Source organism: Gossypium hirsutum, chromosome A07, assembly GCF_007990345.1.
Source record: "Gossypium hirsutum isolate 1008001.06 chromosome A07, Gossypium_hirsutum_v2.1, whole genome shotgun sequence".
NCBI classification, from domain to species: domain Eukaryota; kingdom Viridiplantae; phylum Streptophyta; class Magnoliopsida; order Malvales; family Malvaceae; genus Gossypium; species Gossypium hirsutum.
The window spans coordinates 20630597-20652120 of record NC_053430.1 but is presented as its reverse complement, the minus strand read 5'-3'; the positions used below and the strand labels follow the sequence as shown (position 1 = coordinate 20652120).

General features: G+C 33.3%; 1 long non-coding RNA gene across 6 annotated transcripts; it reads left to right on the top strand.

The window, feature by feature from the left end:
* The first annotated feature begins 11084 nt into the window (after positions 1-11084).
* Positions 11085-21001, top strand: LOC107953265 (uncharacterized). 6 transcript variants are annotated; one of them, XR_001699150.2, is made up of 4 exons: positions 11085-11344; positions 11430-11569; positions 14699-14763; positions 20709-20952. It is a non-coding gene; the product is annotated as an uncharacterized lncRNA (long non-coding RNA). The 6 variants fall into 6 exon arrangements; XR_001699151.2 differs by having other exon boundaries at positions 11089-11344; positions 11442-11569; positions 20709-20777; XR_001699152.2 differs by having other exon boundaries at positions 11092-11344; positions 11445-11569; positions 20709-21001.
* Positions 21002-21524: the final 523 nt, after the last annotated feature.

Below are 21524 nucleotides of genomic sequence, written 5' to 3'. Positions count from 1 at the left end.
ACTTTTAGTGTACAATTCCGAGTCTGTCAATTCATATTCATGTGCGCACATTTCCATTTCAGAGAGCACACTCCCGCGAACCTCAACCTTGCAGCGGGATTACCAGTCCAGGCTAAATCCCCTGCAATATAAACTCATAGAGTATTGTCGGGATTACCAGTCCAGGCTAAATCCCCTGCAACGACAATTACTCTAATGAGCTTGGATCTGAATTACCAGTCCAAGCTAAATTCAGACCCTAATTCGGATTACCCGTCCGGGCTAAATCCATTTTACACATATTCTTCGGGAGGGCTATATCAGGATAGGATCACCCGTCCGGGCTTGATCCTTTTTACCGTCAATTCCTTTTCAGAGATCCATCGAATTTTCCTTTCATTCAACCGGGATTTCTTCCCATTTTATCAAACATATCAATGTTTTATTAATTTTCATACAATGAACATTCAAATCATATTCACATCAATAACATACAATCTCAAGCAATTTATGAATGTAATTCAAGTTACATGAACTTACCTTGATACTTGTTTGTAAACAGTAAAAATCTACTAATCCCGAACTTTTTCCTTTCCTCGATCTAGCTTCGTATTTGAATCTTCTGGATCTAAATAAATAAATTTAATTATCAATTTAATACATTTCATGTTCATATGCAACATTCTCTATAATTCAACTATTATTTATAGTTCATTCAAAGCTGTCTACTTGAGTCATAGTCACTAAATTATTTATAACTTGAGCTAAGGAACTCCAAATTAAGATCCGTTAATTTTTCCTGAAACTAGACTCATATATATATTTTTACCATAAAATTTTCAGAATTTTTGGTTTAGCCAATCAGTACATTTTATTCTTCAAAGTCACCCCTATTCTGTTGTCCAACAGTTCTGACCCTTCTTCACTAAAAACAAATTATCTCTTTATACAGAATTCAAATGATGTTCTCGTTTGTTTCTATTAAAAATAAACTCATTCAGAATTCTATAAATATAAATTTAAGTCCCTAAATTTTTTTATTCAATTTTTTATAATTTTTCAAAGTCAGAACAGGGGAACCCGAATTCATTCTGACATTGTCTCAAAAAATTCATTATATCTCAAAATTTACAAATCCATTGCTTACAATATTTATTCTATGAGAAACTAGACTCAATAAGCTTTACTCCCTTATTTTGTTCATCCTCTAATTCGATTCCTACAATTTTTTGGTGATTTTTAAAAGTTAGTCTACTGCTGCTGTCCAAACTGTTTTAGTGCAAGCTGTTTATTACCATTTTTCCCCTAAGCTTTTAATAAATGATAATTTCGTCCCTACTCAATTAGCCTCTCAATTGAGATGATTTTTCTCAATTAACATTTTATTCTATCACCTTAATCTAGTTTACAACCTTTAGGAATCATAATTTCAGCAATAGGCGTTAATTCCAAACATTTTCACAATTAGGTCCTAAAAATCAATTTCCATTGAAATTGCCTAATAAAATCATCTCATAAACAAATTAAAGCTTTAATTTCATTCTATTTCATCATAAACTTACAGCACTCAACCACGGTGACTTTAAATTTCATCCATGAAATCAAAAACTAATGAATTTAATAGTAGGACCTAGTTGTAAAAGTCTTAGAAACACAAAAATTACAAGAAAAAGGCAAGGATTAACTCACTTGGTGCAAAACTTATGAAATACCAGCTTAGATAACCCTCCTATGGCGTTTTAGCTGCTGGAATTGAAGAGAAATGAAGAGAAATCTAGATATTTCCTATTTAGTCCTAGTTTTATTTAGTTAATTTTGCAATATTCTAATTTTACCCTTAATTTATCAAATTTTCTGCTGATTTCATACCCTTGCCGTCCAGCCCAAATAACTTTTGGGTCTAATTGCCTTTTAAATCCTTTCTCATTAGACTCTTAAGCTATTTAATCACTCTAGTAACTTTTACACCTATTACAATTTAGTCCTTTTCATTTAATTGACTACCCAAACATTAAAATTTCCTAACGAAATTTTACTACCACATTAATAACATTTTATAAATATTTATAAAATTATTTTCGACTCGGTTTTACGAGATAGAGGTCCCGATACCTTATTTTACCCAATTTCTGCAATAATTTCTTTTTCTAACTAATCACTAAATCGATAAAATTTTCCTATCAATATTTTCATACGATTTTCCTATCATATCAATTTTCAAGCAAAAATATTGAAATAAATTTCTCTTTAAATCGGATCTATGGTTACGAAACCATTGTTCTGATAACCTTGAATTTAGGCCATTACAGGGGTTGACGCCAAAGATTTGAGTTTGGTCCCAGATCTGGTACTTCCACCAAAGTTCAAGACTCCAGATTTTGAAAAGTATATTGGGACTAGCTGTTCTAAAGCTCACATTGCGATGTTCTGTCGAAGGATGACAAGATACGTCAGAAATGATCAACTGTTAATCCACTACTTCCAAGACAGTCTGATCGGGTCAGCTGCCAAATGGTACAACCAACTGAGTCGTGCCAAAATTCACTCATGGAAGGACTTAGCACAGGCTTTCATGAAGCAATATGGCCACATGACAGACATGGCGCCTAACAGAATCACATTGCAGAATATGGAACAGAAGCAAAGTGAGAGCTTCAGATAATATGCCAAGATGGAGAGAAATAGCAACACAAGTCCAACCACCTCTTTTGGAGAAAGAAACCACAATGCTTTTCATCAACACTCTGAAAGCCCCGTTCATTACCCATATGTTAGGAAGCGCTACCATGAGCTTCTCAGATATAGTAATGTCCGGTGAGATGATCGAAAACACAATAAGAAGTGGGAGGATAGACGCGGGAGAAAATGCCAAAAAATTAACCCCGAAGAAAAATAAAAATGAGGTGAATAATGTGGGCAATAGGTATTTCAGATCGGTCACTGTAAGCCAGCCGAGGGCCATGACCACCAACTATCAAGGAACCTCAAGGCAAGACTCCAACTCGAGACCAAATATAGAAAAACTCAAGTTCACACCCATCCTGATGACGTATAAAGAACTGTATCAGAATTTTTTTGATACGCATGTGGTGTCCCAAATCTACTCGGAACCCGTGCAACCTCCATTCCCAAAATGGTATGATGTGAATACCCATGTGAGTATTACGCAGGAGTAACGGGGCACTCAATCGAAAACTGCATTATGTTTAAAAAGTTGATCGAAAGGCTCATTAAAGTGGGAATCATGAAGTTTGATGATTAATCAGAACCTAACCGCCTCGATGAGACAGTAAATGTGATAACTGAAGGGGATGGCAAGAGAGTTGCAATCCCTTGAAAAAGAAGCCTGGAGGAAATATCGAGCAATCTGGACCTTGACGACGTATCCGAAAAATAAAAATGAGGTGAATAATGTGGGCAATAGGTATTTCAGATCGGTCACTGTAAGCCAGCCGAGGGCCATGACCACCAACTATCAAGGAACCTAAAGGCAAGACTCCAACTCGAGACCAAATACAGAAAAACTCAAGTTTACACCCATCCTGATGACGTATAAAGAACTGTATCAGAATTTTTTTGATGCGCATGTGGTGTCCCAATTCTACTCGGAACCCGTGCAACCTCCATTCCCAAAATGGTATGATGTGAATACCCATGTGAGTATCACGCAGGAGTAACGGGACACTCAATCGAAAACTGTATTATATTTAAAAAGTTGATCGAAAGGCTCATTAAAGTGGGAATCATGAAGTTTGACGATTAATCAGAACCTAACCGCCTCGATGAGACAGTAAATGTGATAACTGAAGGGGATGGCAAGAGAGTTGCAATCCCTTGAAAAAGAAGCCTGGAGGAAATATCGAGCAATCTGGACCTTGACGACGTATCCGAAGAAAAAATCGAGGAATAAAGGTTTCCAAGTCCTTCTATACTTAGGAGTGTTTTGAACAATGGGACTGTAGAAGAAATCCCTGTATTTTTTAGAGCTAAATTCCGAGTAATGTCCAAAACACGCCTATTGCTCTAAGCCTAGGAGTAATAAGAGGCCTTTTGTGAAATAGACTTATGTCTAAAATCATTATTTCAATAAAATGCATTTTTGCTATCATTTTGAGCAAATATTCTTTTATTTCATTCATAATCATACTATACAGACAATTATTCTTAGATTCTTTTGTTCTTTGGGCTTTCTTTCAAATATTCTTTTATTCTTCATTCATGACCATACCATAAAATAACTATTCTTCGATTTATTTATTCTTTGGAATATTCTTTCGTACCTACAACAGGTCTCCAGATATCAACGATATGAGCGATACTGCTATTGACTCAGAACCTCCTTTTGAACAAGATATGTGTCCGGAGAAACCTCTGGACCTTGAAGATGACCGAGACTGTAGTTTATCTCCTGGTTTGTTAAGGATGGTAGAACAAGATGAGAAGCAGATACTACCTTTCAAAATGTCAGTGAAATCCATGTCCTTCCTCTATATAGGCATGGATGTCATTGGGGCCGATCTCGGCAAAAGCTTTTAGCAAGTACTGATTTATCTATGGAGTTATCCGTTACATCACTAAGCGGATGGAAACTGCTTCATACGCTAATATCCTAAAGTCAGCATTTGCCAAAAAAAAAGGAATCATATGTCGATATGGAATGCCAGAAAGAATTGTATTTGACAATGTGCTAAACTTAAACCACAATGAGATATCAGAAGTTTACAGCCAAATCAAACACCACTGTGTCGCTTAAAAGTGAATAGTACGGTCGAGGCGACCAATAAGAACATCAAGAAGATCGTGGAGAAAATGACCGAGACCTATTAAGATTGGCATGAGAAGTTGAACATCGATCAAAACATTTACCAGGGCAAATGACTAAAAAAAAGAGTGATGATGCGAGCTTACCAAAAATGGTTCGCCCTAGAGAAATCCGTGATAGAGACTTGATGTCAAAGAAGATACTGCCCATATAAGAGGACTTCAAAAGAAAGTGGATGCCAAATTAGGAAAGATCTTGTGTGGTAAAGAATGCCTTATCTGAAAAATCATTAATTGTTGACTAGGAGGGATAACAAGGACTTTCTTAATCTTTTGAGTTCAAATCAAGAAATACTTCGTATAATAAAAAAGAAAAAAGAATAAAAAGGAAAAAAAAGGAGAGGCCAAGGCAAAAACCCGCAAAGGGCGCCTTGAGACCAAAAAGGATTTGAGTTGAAAACCTAAAAAGGGCGACTCAAATTCGGATCAAAGTGGGGCATGCAGCAGTCTTGCTATGCCTAAATTAACAATGAAGAAGTATGCTACATCTTGGGGCATCGACAAAGTATTCCGGATCCCCTAAACACATATCGAGTTCAGATAGTCCTCAAGAAGTTAGTACAGAAAAGCTCAAGCTGCGATATCTGGGGCACCTAGTTTTCCATTTTACCCATTTTGAATCTACTATCTTTGATTAAGTTATTCTTTTCAAGATACGTCCCCAATAAATTTCACTCCTATTGCATTGCTATCTTTGATTAACTTATTCATTTTGAGTTAATTTCCTTCTTATTGCATTTGCAATCTTTGGTTAATTTATTCATTTCGAGTTTTGCTCTCAATTAATTTCTTTCTTTTCCATTGTTACAATCTTTTTCAAGCATTTCATATTGAAATAACGATTAGTGGACTAATAATACATTCATAAAAGAAGTTTCGCATATTACTCTGAAATTTTTTAAATAGTACAAGAACCTAAAATAGGACTGTTATTTAGAACTCACCAAACTTAAAAGTTGGAAATGTTTGAGAAATAAGAGTCTAAATTGTGATTATGTCTTCGGATTTTCTGTCAAAAGTATCAGTTGGACGAAGAAGCAAGATATTTCGTCGGTGATACCACCTCGACAAATAACGAGTAATGTCAACCCATGTGTAAAAGGGGATCATTCTCGGAAAAAGAAAAATGATACCCTGCATTCATAAAAATATCAGACATATACATCTAGTCATCACACCTAAGGAATGGTGTAACAGATCAAATTGATTAGAGATTATTCAAATCCTATAACTCTGAACTGCAGCAGGATGGATGGAAGAAACCAAATGTTATTCTCCTGAAGTTGCAGTGGGAGGTGTAAACTTTATGTCCCAGAAGGTACAATGGAAGGGACTCTAAAATTATAGCGGGGCAAGCTTGCTGAGCAGATTGTGATTATTTCTTTGGGTTTTCTGTCAAGAATGCCAGCTGAACAAGATGGCAGCATGATATGTTAGCGATAATTCCTTATGAACAACGAGCAATGATACCTTAAGCCTTTTAAAAATGATCATTTTTATTCCTGCATTCATATATTATCATAACACATCTAGTTAGGAGCATTTGATTCATTTCGATCATAGCATCCTAATTATTTGGCATAAGCATAGATACATGAACCGATTCTACAGATCATGTCCCTAGAGGATGGTGTAGCAAAATCGGTGAATTTACAGATCTTGTCTCCCTGAAGTTGCAGTGGAATAGGTCGAAGACGACAGATCTTGTCTCCCTAACCAGTAGTGGAGCAGATTTAAGCCACCATCCTATCTCCCTAAGCAGTAGTGGAGTAGGTGAAATATTGTAGATCTTGTCTCCCTGAAGTTGCAGTGGAACAGATCGAAGGCAGCAAATCTTGTCTCTCTAAATTTACAGTGGAGCAGATTTAAGCCACCATCCTATCTCCCTAAGTAGTAGTGGAGAAGGCTGAAGATTGCAGATCTTGTCTCTCTGAAGTTGCAGTGGAACAGATTGAAGACGGCGAATCTTATCTCCCTAACCAGTAGTGGAGCAGATTTAAGCCATCATCCTATCTCTCTAAGTAGTAGTGGAGTAGGCTAAGGATTGTAGATCTTGTCTCCCTGAAGTTACAGTGGAACAGATCGAAGACGGCAAATCTTGTCTCCCTAACCAGTAGTGGAGCAAATTTAAGCCACCATCTTATCTCCCTAAGCAGTAGTGGAGTAGGCTAAAGATTGTAGATCTTGTCTCCCTGAAGTTGCAGTGGAGTAGATCGAAGCCACTGACCTTATCTCCCTAAAGTTGCAGTGGAGCAGGTTGAAGTTACAAGTCTTATCTCCCTGAAGTTGCAGTGGAGCAGACTCATGATAGCGAATCTTATCTCTCTGAAGTTGCAGTAGAGCAGATTAAAGCTATAAATCCTATACCTCTGAAGTTGCAGCAGGTCGGATCAAATCTACCATGACGAATCTTATCACCCTGAAGTTGCAGTGGAGCAGATCGAACCCATTAACCTTATCTCCCTAAAGTTGTAGTGGAGCAGATTGAATATAGCAAATCTTATCTCTCTGAAGTTGCAGTAGAGTAGATTGAAGCAACAAACCTTGTCCCCCTGGAATCACAGTGGGTCAGGTTGAAGTTATGATTATTATCTCCCTGAAGTTGCAGTGGAGTGAATCAAAGCAACAATTCCTATACCTCTGAAGATGCAGTGGGATGAAACAAGGCTATTAGAAGAAAAAAAGTACCAAGAAGTTAAGATTTGGCGAGACTAGGCAAAATTGGCCATTTTGGAGTCTTTGCTCTATTCTCGTTACACGACAATGAGCAAAGAGGGGTAGCTGTAATGACCAATTTTTGGCCCATGCAAATAAACAAAAAAATAAAATCCAAATAACCAAATAAAGTCCATTTTACAAAAACAAACAGCAGGCCCAAACCCAAAACCAAATGACCCATTACATCAGACCCTAGCCCACTATCTTAAACTTTTTTTTCAGCAGACAAAACCCTAGTCCCCAAGGTGCAGCCGTCGCATGCCCCTCTGCCCTTGACCAGCGCCGCACGCTACCCTCGGCCACCACGCACGCCACTTTGTCGCACACATCTGACGTCTCTGACAACCACCTGCAACACGCAAACGAAATAAGCCAAGCAGAAGAAACAACATGCAAAAAGACAAAAAAAATGAAAACTAACAGTTTATGAATTGGCTATAAGAGCCACGATTTTCATTTGTAATTTTTTTACGAACATTAAGCAATCAAAAAGAAAAAATAGAAGCAAAAAAAGGTTGATTTCGATTTCCATTTTCGTGTTCTTTTCTTTTTTATATTATTATATATATTTTTTATCTTTTTTTTAAATCTCTTCTAAACAAAAATAATAAGAGAAGGAGATGGCTTACCCGAAATCCTTGTGATTGTGTCACCGGAGACTCTCTCCGTTGCTGAAACCAGACCCAAAAGGAGGAGAGGAGAGACTTTCTTCCTCTCGATCGACGGGCTGACGGCGCAAAGGCTAGGGTTCATAACCCTAGCAGAGAGTTGAGAAACAAAGGGGGAGAGGGTGTTTTGTTTTTTTCTTGAAAAATAAAAGAAGAAACGACAGATTGAAAAAGAAGGAAGATTTTGGTTTTATTTCATCTTTGAAACGACGTCGTTTGGTGGGATGGGGGTTTGCACATTCTCCCTAAAGGGAAAATTTGTGCGATTAGTCCTTTTCATTCGCAACTCTATTCAATCGAGCCCCATTTCCTTGTGCTGTCAAGGTAAACACGCGCAGAGCATTTAGGGGATTTTTTTCATCTAGTCCCTGCTAGTTTTGGCGCGTTTCGTTTAGATCCCTGATTAACTTTCCAGTATTTATAATTTTGTACCCCGAATTTTAACTTGTTTTTAACCATGTCCTAAATCTATTTAATCCTTTTATTAACTTCTTTTAAAAAAAAAAACATTTCATTTATATGTTATTTCAAATATTTTATATGTTATTTACTTTACATCTATTCTTACTTATTTTAATGTACTATTTGCTTAAATTATTATTATTTATTTTAACTTGCTTTATGCATATATATTTTATCTTGATCTATTTTATATGTATTATTTATTTTACATTCCTTACCTATTATATATATGTATACATATAGTTTACTTCAAGCCTTTTTATATATTTATAATTCTTTTAAAAATCGTTTTGTTATATATTTATTTTAAAAATCGTTTATTTTTAAGTTATTGTACATTATATATTTCAAACAACCTTTTTATTACCTTTGAACTGTTATTATTATAAAATATATTTATATTGTCTTTTTTTTAATTCTTTTACATATTATATATTTTTTAAACTTGTTATATAACATTTTAAATTAACTTATATATTAATTATTTTAAAATTATTTTATATACCTTATTTTAAACCATTTTACTTATTTCAAATGATTTTATTATTATTTATTTTAGGTTTTTTTACATATTATTTTACACCTTTTATATATACATATTATCTATTTTAAAATTATTTATTTATTTTTTAAATTCTACTTTGTGTGGTTATGGATTTTAAAATACTTTTTTACATCATTTATTTTAAACTCATTTATTATCATTCTAAAATTTGTTCACACTTTATTTATTTTAATTTGTTTTATACCTTTTTATCATTTAATTCATTGGTCCTTATTTATCGATGTTATCATTTAAATGTTGTATGATTATTGCCATTACATGTACTATGATTCGTTATTTATTTTTTCATATTATTGTCATTCACTTGTGTAATATTTTATTCACGTCTTATTATTCCTTGCCCATTATTGCATTTTTATTTCATGTCATCGCATTGTGAATTAATATTTATCCAACTTGGATCGCTTGATTTTATTCCAAACAAAATAACGGATGTCGTTTAAATATCGTGTTCACTATTATTTAAAAAAGAAATATTTTAAACAAGGCAATGTTTCGCGTTTTGGAACATCGAGGAATTGTGCCCTAACTTACAGGGTTTCGATTTTCTCGTTGATTCTAAATAGCCAAATATCCTTTCAAGTTTTGGAAAAAAACACGGAATTCCAATTAAAATTAAAGACAAACTTGCGCTCGGGAGTTCATGGTATCGTGTCCTAACTTACGGGATGTGATACTTCAATATCTCAAGACGAGGAAATCTTTAACAATTGTTTTGATCTAATTCAAGCCCTTTTAAAATTTACATTAATAAAAAGGATCATATTTTAAATCCATTCCCAGTTTCAAACTTTCGACATTGAGACACTAACTAATCAATTCGGTACCAATTTTGGGCGTGACGAGGGTGCTAATCCTTCCTCGCACGTAACCGACTCCCGAACCCCTTCTCTTAAGTTTCGTAGACCAAAAACACTATTTTAGTAAACTAAAATGTTTTATTAAAACAAAGGTGATCCGATCACACCTAATAAAGATTGGTGGCAGCTCCCGTTTTAATCTTCGCTTTCAAACGAAGTCGATTCCCGTTTTCAATAAACTGGTTTCGACAATGGGTATTAGAAAAGATATCTTGTGTATAATTTGGGGACCATAACCCTAATATTTATAACCTTGGCATATTAGTTCTAATTCCTAATTAGCTCATCATTAATTAGAATTTGATTAGAACTCAATTACTAGAGTATTTGCACATATTTGACCCATACTTTATTTAATAATTAAAGCCCAATAAAATTCTAACCAAATTAAATCACTTTTAATTTGGGCTAGCCTATCATGATGGTAAATAATAACATGTAATTACCTTTATTATATGTGATGTCCATATTTTCTAACATTTAGTTCAAATGATAAAGTTAAAACTCTGATAATCATAAAAATTTATATAATAATTAAACGAGATTTTTTCTAATGACAAAGTTGAAACACTAAAAATTATAGGAATTTATATAAGAATTAAATGAAGATTTGATTCAATGATAAAGTTGAAACTCTAAAATTCATAGTAGTTTAGATTCAATGTTTGTTGTATCTATGTCTTTTTTGTTGATTTTATATAAAATGTAAACAGTAAAAAATGCTCTTATAATAATATAATTTACATTATTATTATTTTTTGAAACTATTGCTCCGGTTGGGCTTTATTAATAAGCATATAAAAACCAGATAGGGGCCGTAGAAAAATACAAAATAGAGTCTGCCTAACAAAATTTTGACAAGAAATTAAAATAAAATAAAAACAAAAAACTCTAGAAAAAATGTCAACACTATTTCGCCCAACCAGAAGAGTCTGTATTCGTCTTGTCATTTCAACCCTTGCGTGCATCTTTGACATATTGCCTCATTAATTAATCACTTAGTTCTTAGGTTTACTAGAGTAGGGAGATAGCTGAGGGTAGCTATCCAAGCTGTAATATTAATTTTTGAATGGAGGTCATTGTTCTAGAGTTTTTTGTAACATCTGTTAATCTCATTCGGCCTATAATTTTTATTTCTTTGTAAAAGAATCTTGTATTCGCTGCGCACCGTATATTCTCCAGATGCCTCGCCCCTACATATTTGAAAGTCTTTATGAGAAAAATAAGCCAGTGGAATTCGCATAATCTTTTGAGCAACCTCTTCAGAGAAGGTAGTTGAAATCATCTCAGATCTCCATGTTCTGTTCCTACTATCGATAAGATCTTCAACCTTCGTGACATTTTGCCTATTGACAGTTTTTTTATCAGTAGGTAATCAACGTTTGGAACCCAGACATCTTCTTCAATGCTGATATTACGCCTGTTACCCACCCTTCGTCGCAGTCTTGAAAGCAGAAGTCCTTTTGCAGCCCATATACTTTTCCAAGTATATGATGGTAAGCTTCGTAAATATGAACTTAAAAAGTTAGAATTTGGATGATACTTGGCTTTTAATGTTCTTACTAAAAGGGATATAGGATTATCAATTAGTCTCCATCCTTACTTCGCGAGGAGGGCCAAATTAAATTTACCTAAGTTACGATATCCAAGTCCACCCCCATCTTTTAATTCACATAATCTGTTCCATGGACACCAATGAATTCCGTGCCATTAATTGTTCCATCTCATTACATATTGATAACGGTAATAGAAAGCATGCCATTGTGTATGTTAGAATTGTTTGTAAAACGACTTTAATGAACATCTCTTTTCCTCCTTGTGACAAAAAATGGGTATTCCAACTATAGATTTTCATCTTTATACGATCTTTCAAATGTTGAAATGCCCTTCGTTTTTTCCTACCTACCATATTTGGCAAGCCTAAATAATTTTTCGAATTATTGGACCTTTTATTAACTCCCAGCCAATTTGAAATATTAGCCTGAATTGTCTCCCTTGTATTTGAGCTAAAAAACACAGTCAATTTTCCATAATTGATGCATTGACCAGAGCGTTCCTCATATTCTTTAATAACTTGTTCAATCGTCGCTATTCGCCTCTCAGTCGCTTCCCCGAACAGAATACAGTCGTCTGCGAATAAAAGATGAGAGATCTGAGGTCCTTGTCTACTTACTTTAATCCCTTTAATTCTTCCTTCCTCAGTTGCTAATCTAAGTAAAATAGAAAGTCCTTCACTACATATGAGGAATAATAAAGGACTAAGAGGATCACCTTGTCGTAACCCTCTCTCTGGGGTAAAGACCGTTCCTAGAGTTCCATTTAAGATAACCGAGTACGAAACAGTGTCTATATAATGCATAATCTTCGCAACTCATTCATCGTCAAATGCCATCCTGAGCATCATTTGTTTCAAAAACCTCAACTCCACCCTATTGTATACTTTGCTCATATCAATCTTAAGAGCCGTAAGCCTTTTTTCCCTACCCTTTTGTTCCTCAAAGTATGTAGAATTTCATAGGTTAGGAGGACATTATCTGTTATTAGCCTTCTCGGGATAAACGCACTTAGAGCTGGGTCAATACAAAAATCAAGTACTTTTTGAAGTCTGTTGGTAATGGTTTTTGAAATGATTTTGTAAAATATCGAACAAAGGCTAATGGGCCTAAAATGAGTAGGGTTTTTCGGTTGAGCAGTTTTTGGAATTAATACTATATTTGTATGATTTAAAGGTTTCAAAAACTTACCTTTATTGAGGAAATTCAAACAGTAATCACTAATCTCTTTTCCCACAATATGCCAGAATTTCTGGAAAAAAATAACTGGAAAACCATCAGGTCTAGAGGTTTCTGTTGGCCCAATGCTGTTTAGCGCTTCAACAATATCTTTCTCCTTATACTCTGCTAATAATAATTGATTCATGTCCTCATTAATACACCTGTTAACACCCATAAGAAAGTGGTTTGTGTTGCATACCCCTTTTGATTTAAAGAGCCCCATAAAGTAATCTTTGATAATGAACTCCATATGCACCCTTTCTGTTTTGAGAACCCCATCACTATCTTCCAAACCCCTAATTTTGTTCTAATACATCGTCCTCCCTATCCATTCCATCAAGTTCAGCCAATCGATTTCGAAGATTCTTTGTTTTTCTATGGTGTTCCCCCTTGATATTTCGCCTCCATTTCTGTAGACCAACTCCAAGATTTTCCAGTTTCTCTAAGGCATCCCCTGATTTCTCATCCCATAATTTTTTGATAATATCAGCACAAGTCGGCTCAAGAAGCCACTAAGATTCGAATTTAAAATGGTGTCTTCCGTCATGTGAATTATTTATCTCCGTTTGGATTAAAATTAGACAATGGTCAGAGAATGAGTGTGGGAGATGTTGTACCAGATAATCAGTAAACACTTGGAGCCATTCATTATTTGCCACTCATCTGTCAAGTGTTTCTCTAATATTTGTGTCCTTAAAATTACCCATCTCCCATGTATTTTTCTTTCCTGTATAACTCATGTCAATCAATTCACATTCATCTAAGACCTTCCGAAATTCCTCCATCTGTCTCTCGTCTTTTGTAGCTCCTCTTCTCTTTTCGTGAGCATACATTATCTCGTTAAAGTCTCCACACACACACCATAGCCTTGATTCTCTACTTCATAACCTTCGAAGAAGGTTCCAAGATTCTTGCTTATTTGATTGTTTTGGACTTCTATAAAATCTCGTAAACCTCCATTTACTTAAAATATCCTCTCCTTTAATATCAACATCGATATGGTACTTTGAATAGCTACGAACATGAATCAAGTAATTGCCGTTCCATGCAAGACATAGCCCACCACGTGTGCCCGAAGCTGATATGTCCAACCCCTTCTGAAAACGACATCTTTTCTTAACCTGTTCCATACGAATACAATCTAATTTTGTCTCTATTATGAAGACCAATTGGGGTTTGTAGAGTTTTAACGTGTATTGAAACCTCCTTATAGCCCGGGGGTTCCCCACCCTCGAACATTCCAACTTAGGATCTTCATTGATTCCAGTCGGCTTGCCAATTGGCAGCCGCCGATATATATTGTGTCGATTCTGGAGTATCTTGTTAAACAACCTGCTCAGCATCAATGTTTGTATGCCCCTCCACACGTCCGTTATTTGTCTTGACTCTGTTATTCATATTTTCATTAGTGGGATATGAGTCAATATCAACTTGTTTTTCATGAATAAATTTGTGTTTACGCCAAATCATCTCAGATATGATTACATCAAATTTCCCCTGTTTATCTAAGCGGCGCCAACTGTTTCTGTGATGATTTACTTGTGTAGCTGCTATCACTTCGGTGAATTTCTCTACCCCCATCTTGTCTATTCGAATCTCTACCATGCCACTCTGATTCTTGTTTGCCTTGTCCTTCACAATTATCGGTATTTTTTGAGGGGTTAAAATATCTTCATTATCCCTACTATTTTGTCGCTCATCTCCTATTTCCTGAACAATAGGGATTCCTTTCGCCTCTTTCTCTGTCATCGTTCGGTGCTTCTGTGTCATTAAGTCTGTATAACAATTTCCATCATTACCTGTTGCTTTCTCGCTTGTATAGTAACATTGATTCATTGTTTTCTTTTTTAGGGATCCGTACCATATGCTTTCTTTGCCTATTATGGAAGATTCAGCCGTAAGCGCTATTGAATAAGGTAGTTCATCTTCTGTTTTAGCTCGATCTTCAGGCGATACTTTCATGCAGTCTTTTGACAACATGTCCTAACCTAGCACATTCGAAGCAAAACGTTGGTAGGGTCTCGTATTTGAACGGAAGCCAGATTTTTCCTTGTTTGTTCAGAGATACATAAATACCTCTTCGTAGAGGTTTTTAGACGTCTTAGTTAACCCTAAGCCTGCAAAAATCTCCTTTTGGCTCTGATTGAATTACTTCCCCAAACGTGGATCCCACTGCATGCATCAAATCCTTCTTATCACATTCAGGAGGACACGGTCCAATTTTCATCCAAAACGGAGAAATAACCAATCTGATTTTGCTCAGCTCCATTGGTTCCGTTATCCGATCAAAAATTAATAATTGTTTTCGAAAAAACCATGGGTGCCGTTCCATAATCTGCTCTAAGTCTTCCTCGTCTTCGAAGGATATTGAAAACAGGTTTTGCCCTGCAGTAAGAATTTCAAATTTCTTTGTTGTTTTCCAGATGCTTTTTAATTATGCTCTCAAACTGTCTGGATTGTAAGATTTCTTTGACCAAACAGTGCATAGCAATGTCGGAATTTCAGATGGCCTTACTAACTCTTTACCGATAACTGGATCAATTCTTCTTCAAGGAGTGCTAGTTCCTTCTCTTCTTCCATACCCCCAAGTCACCACTCGCATTCTTCCCAACCACAGTAGTCGTTGTTTCTTTGGGAGACTCAAGAGAGCACTCTTGACTTTTTTTAGGGTTTTATAATTTACATTATTAAATGAATAGCTTTTTTAATCATTTTTTAAATGAATTCATACTCGATTAACTCGTGAAATTTACTTAGAGTTTTTGACATAGATAATAATTGTGTATATATTTCTTCAAAATATATTTTAATTTTTTTAAAAAAATACCAAATTTAATAAGATAAATTACATTGCACATTTATGTATTAATTTCAAAAACTTATGTTTTTTTAAAGCCTAAGACTTTTTTATACTCTATAATTATATTTCTTGAATTTTTTTTTAAAAAGTATGTCCATGTTAAACAAATTTGATTTGTCCAAAAGATTAGCTAAATTTTTAACCGGACTAATCTTACTTCAATTCAACTAAGGTCTATTTAGATAGGGTGAGAAAGAGTAAATGAGATTAAAAATAATGGTGATAATGAGGTTAATTATTATAGTGATGAAACTAAAATAAGTGATAAAATATGGGTTTAAATTCAAATGCAGTTATAGTGGGAATGTAAAAATGAAAAAGGTTCTATTTATATCAATATAATATATAGTAGAATCATATTTATTTTAAGTAATGATTAAAATGTTTATTTTATATTTATTTTAATAAAAGAAAAGAAATTAATTTTTTTTAAAAATGAACGACAGTACATGAGAATATTTATATATATTTAAACGGGATTTACAAAATTACAATATTAAAATATAATATTTTACGCTATTAAAATATTAATATATATTATTTACTTATTATCTTATAATATTTTAGCAAAATTATGTATTAATTTATTATACATTAATAAAATTAATTAAAAGAATACGTTTACTACAAAACCTAAAAGTATAATGGGTTAAAATTAAAAAGGAAAAAAAGAACATGGGGAAAACTGAAAAAAATGGTGTTACAATGGAAAAGCAAAATTTCCTACTGGAGCAAAAGCCGTCAGTGTAAAACTGAAGTTGCAACACGTTCTAAAACAGCCAACTCAGCAACTCCTATGTTATCCAAACATCAATTGTGGTTAAATTGGAGTTAAAAGGCTGTTTAAACAATTTGTAACGTGGGTAAAAATGCTTCCAAAGGAAGCCTAAGTTTAGGATATGATTTTTATCTAAATTAATTAATTCAAATCCAAATTAATAATTATTTATTTTAAAATTTTGAAAATGTTAATTTAAATTTAATAATAATAAATATGTGAACTGTTATACATTAAAGAATGAGAGAATAAAGAGAGAAATATGTGTTTTTATTCATCAATAAGAATCTATACAATGCTTATCTAAAGTCTATATTTATAGATATATGGAGTATCAATGAAATAATATTCTATTCCTAATGGACATTAGACTTCTTATCTGAATGGACATCTACTTTATAATAAAACATTATAACTCTCCATTTGACGTCCATTGATAGATAATGTGCTTTTTTGATACTTTACTACGAAAAAACCCTATGGAAAAGAAATTCTTAGTGAAGGAAAAAGATTAGGCATGTCTATAATATGCATAACATACTGTCTCATTAATACCTTAGTAAGGAAACTCGATGAGACAAAATCTCGGTTAAGAAAAAAATAAATACAATTTGTATTTACTCCCTCTCATGAAAATATCAAATAATATCTTAGAGTTGACATATTTCAATATTGAATACTAGCTTTTCAAATGATCACTTTAGTGAATTTGCTAAATGTTTATATCATCATTCTTTTGAAAGTCATGAGTGAGAAGAATTTTGAGGAAATATAGTTTGATCTATTTAGGAATACCAACAATAATCATAACAAACTTTAATCAAAATCTTTCTATAGAAATACATATATTCAAATAATTTCCATTTATATAAATATTTACTAGAACATATTGAACAATTTCCCAAGAATTTTTACATACTATTGACATTCTAAATACTTCAAAAATTTTAATATAAATTTCACTATATAGTGATTCATATAAATGTTGTAATAATAATTATAAAACACATATCAAATCTTTCATGAACTGCTAGCCTAATAAGATATATAAAGGTTATTGCATCCATCATTAAAGAATATCTCCTCATAACTTAGAGAAAAACTTCATTTTTTGTATTTCGTTTTCACAAAACTATTCATTTGTACCCCAATGGTTTTATACTTTTAAATGTTTGGACTTCTGGTCCAAAAACTTTAGAAAGTAAATTGCAAGTGAATTGTGTCTTTCCATTTTGGTCAATATATTCTATATTTAAGATTTTTTAAGACCCTCATTTTCTTTCATTATTTCAATAATAATATTAAATACAAAACCACTTTCATTAACTTTTCATTTTGGTTTCATATTTTCTCATATTGACATAACTTATTGAGATCTATTCATTTTCATTATTTTTATCTTTAGATACATGAATCTCTTTTTGGAGTTTTAATGATTAGTTTTGTCTTGGGTCGCTTTTGAAGCACTTACCCTCATTATATAACCACCTAGAGTTGTTATTTTCTTTTACGAGATTTTTCATCGTTGGAACCAATTGGTCTACTATGCTTCAGACATGCATTACTTTTATTTATTCTCAACAAGTTGTAGTAGGACTTTAATTCAATTCAAAACATTAGCTGGTATATAAGACTTGGTTGTTTTCATTAGGTCAGAAAATGCATCTAGTAGTTAACTTGCAATAAAGTGAATTATCTTTTAAACTTCTTATTCAAATTACATTTTATAAGGATATAGATAATAGTAATTCTTTCCGAGTAATTATTTCATCCAACTATTATTTTTCTCCCTTAATATGAAGAAAACTGTCAAATTAAAATAGTAATCACAAACACATGTCATAATTGAATTTTCAATTCTTTTAAAACATCTAATAATACAAGGAGACTCAATTAATATATATCTCAACTTTCTTTGAATACCTATTTTTTGTGCATTGTGGAGTAACTTAAATATATACCGCACATTCAAAAATTCTAAAATGGGTGCCATTTGGCTCTTGACCAAAAGTCAATTGTAATAGTTAGTATTTATCATAACTTATCAACATGATGCGTAAAAGTGTTAATGCATGTAAAATATCACACCCTTATACATATACAAAACATTTTGTTCTCAAAAGTAATAGTTTAGCTATTAACTGGAGGCATCTAATCATTAAGTCATTTTATATGTATAAACAAGTTTTTGCGATAGTTATTCACACTGACAATCTAGCATACAATTGTTAGGCTATCAAGACTTACAAAAATAAAGATCTAATTGAAAAAGATGAATTAGTAGTAAGTAGCAAGTAGGGTTGTATCCTCGGAGATTGGTAATAACTTTATTTCTTAAGCAAAAAGAAGAAAATTAAATTGAAAGTAGATTTTTATAAAATTGAAAGCTAAAACTAACTTAAAAACTAAATTTAAATTAAAAGCTTAAAATAAAGAAAACAATAATTAAAATTTTTGAAACCAGGATAGCTTAATCTATCTATTTGGAGGATTAATTTGAAAAGTTATCAAAGTATGAAACTTGGGTCATGGATGTATATGCTGAAAATTAGAAATTTATGGTAGAAAATGAAAGGTTGTTGATAGATAAACAATTTTTACAAAGTGATTTTTGATGAAAACATGATTTAGGGACTAAATGTAAAGCTGTGAAAATTGATGAAAAATTCTGAAATTTTTAGAAAATATGTGCTATAAATTTTATGTTGAAACTTTGGTTAGGCTTGGAATAGGAGTAAATTGCATAAATTTCATTTTTCGAGCTTAGGGACAAAATGAGAATTTATGGAAAAGTTAGGGGCAAAATGATAATTTTTCCTAGGATGTAAATTGAGTCCACTTGAATATGAAATGTGATAAATTGATGTAAAATTTACTCGTATAGATCCGGATAGACCAAATTCAGAACTAGAATGGGGAAAAGAGGAAAATTTCAGATTTGTAGATGTTATGTACACGAACATTTGTCAAGGTAAGTTCGTATGTTCGTATAACTAAATTGTGTTTATTTACATGCTTGCATTGATTGTGTTTATGTAAATAGTATAAATATGATAAATATGTGAAATGATTACATATCCGATCAAGCCCAATAAATAAAAATGTTTAAATTAAATGATAATGTCTGATAGATGATAAATGATAAACGATGAAAATGTTACTTTTATGCTTGGAATGAATATGAATGTGATCATTTGAATTATATGGATGATTATAGATGTATGAAATAATCACATGCCCGATAATACTTGAAAAATGTTAAATTCTGTTTGAATAAATGAAAATCGATGGATAAATGTGATTTCTCGAAATGAATGAGGTCCCGCATTTGTTGCTGGTGGGATTTAGCTCGGAAGAGTAATCCTATTGACCGTATTTCTAAAAGTATTTAGCCCAGATCGTTAATCCTGATATAAGCCCTCTCGAGCATATGTTATGGATTGGATTTAGCCCGGACGGGTAATCCAGATTAAGCTCTTTAGAGCATATGTCATAAAAAGGATTTAGCCTGAACTAGTAATCCTGTTGTATATATGTGTGGCTCGAGAATGTATTCTTTGAAATAGTAACTTATGGGTACCATTGAATATGAATGGAAGGATCCTGATTTGTACACCTTGAGTGTACTACCTATGTAACCATCGATATTTCAGATAAATTCAACGGGTAAAAATCTTGACATGAGAATATATTAATAAGAAATGAGTTATTACACGTATCCGTCAAAAGTACAAGGAAATAATGATGCATGACAAATGATATATGAAAACATGAGATGATGATAATTGTACATGGACTTTATTTGATGAATATATGTTTATTCTTGATTATAGACTTATACAACTTGAGTATACTAATCGTGACCTTGATATTCCGAGCAATATGAGTAAAGTTCTGATATGAAACGATCTGAACTCGAAATGAACTAGTATGAAATTATACTTGTAATAATGAGATGAATTATGCATGTTGACTGAATTCATGTTGTTGAAAGCATATGTGCTTGGAACCTTGATTGTTGTTGAGCCCATATATGTTTTGATGTTATTATGGAATATATGACTAACAAGGGCAATGAGGATGTGTGTAGGGCTTGAGGTCAAATTAATTGAATATGCCTTACATAGTTACCTCAAAATAGAATGAATGGTAAATTAAGTACCATGTTATACGAACTTACTAAGCATTTTATGCTTACTTATTTTTATTTTCCTGTTTTATAGTAAATCGGAAGCTTGTTGGATTGGAAGCTTGGCGGAGATCACTCACACTATCCATCAGCCCATGTCGGTACAATATGGTAAATCAATTGTGGTTAAAATGGCATGTATAGGTTATATTGGCCATATTGGCAAGTAAATGTAAATGATTATTGTAATCTATCCATTGGAATGGCTAGTGATGATTTTGTTTTGGTATATGTATATATATGTATTTAAGTTTATTTTATGGAGATAACATAAGTGTTTATTATTGATTGATTGAGAAAGGTTAAATAAGTATGCTTATAAAAGGTAAGATTAAAAGCATGAATGCATGTAACAATATATCATGTTAGATGTTATATATTGCTTGAATTCAATGCTTGGATTGGTTGGTGATTGGATGTAAGTTGGTGCAGGAATTTGCTAAAAATTTTGGGTGAAAAATGAAACTAGAAGTGGCTTTATTTTGTCCACACGGGCAGATACACGGGCGTGTGTTTAGACCGTGTGTAACACACGGCCTGATACATGGGCATGTGGTTAGGCCGCATATCCCCTGCATCTTAAATTTGAGAAGACGGAATGCTCAGAATGGAGCACACAGATAGAGACACGGGCCTGTGTCTCAGCTGTGTGTGCTACACTCGAGCGTGTGTCTTGGCCATGTGAAACTTGTACCTAATTTCGAAAATAATTAATTAACTGCACGGCCTAGCACACGGGTGTGTGGCATGGCCATGTGTACAAGCCAGAGAGTTGCACGGGGTCGAATACGGCCTGTAGCACGGGCGTGTCCCTAAGACCACACGAGCATGTGCCCCCTGTAACTTGGAA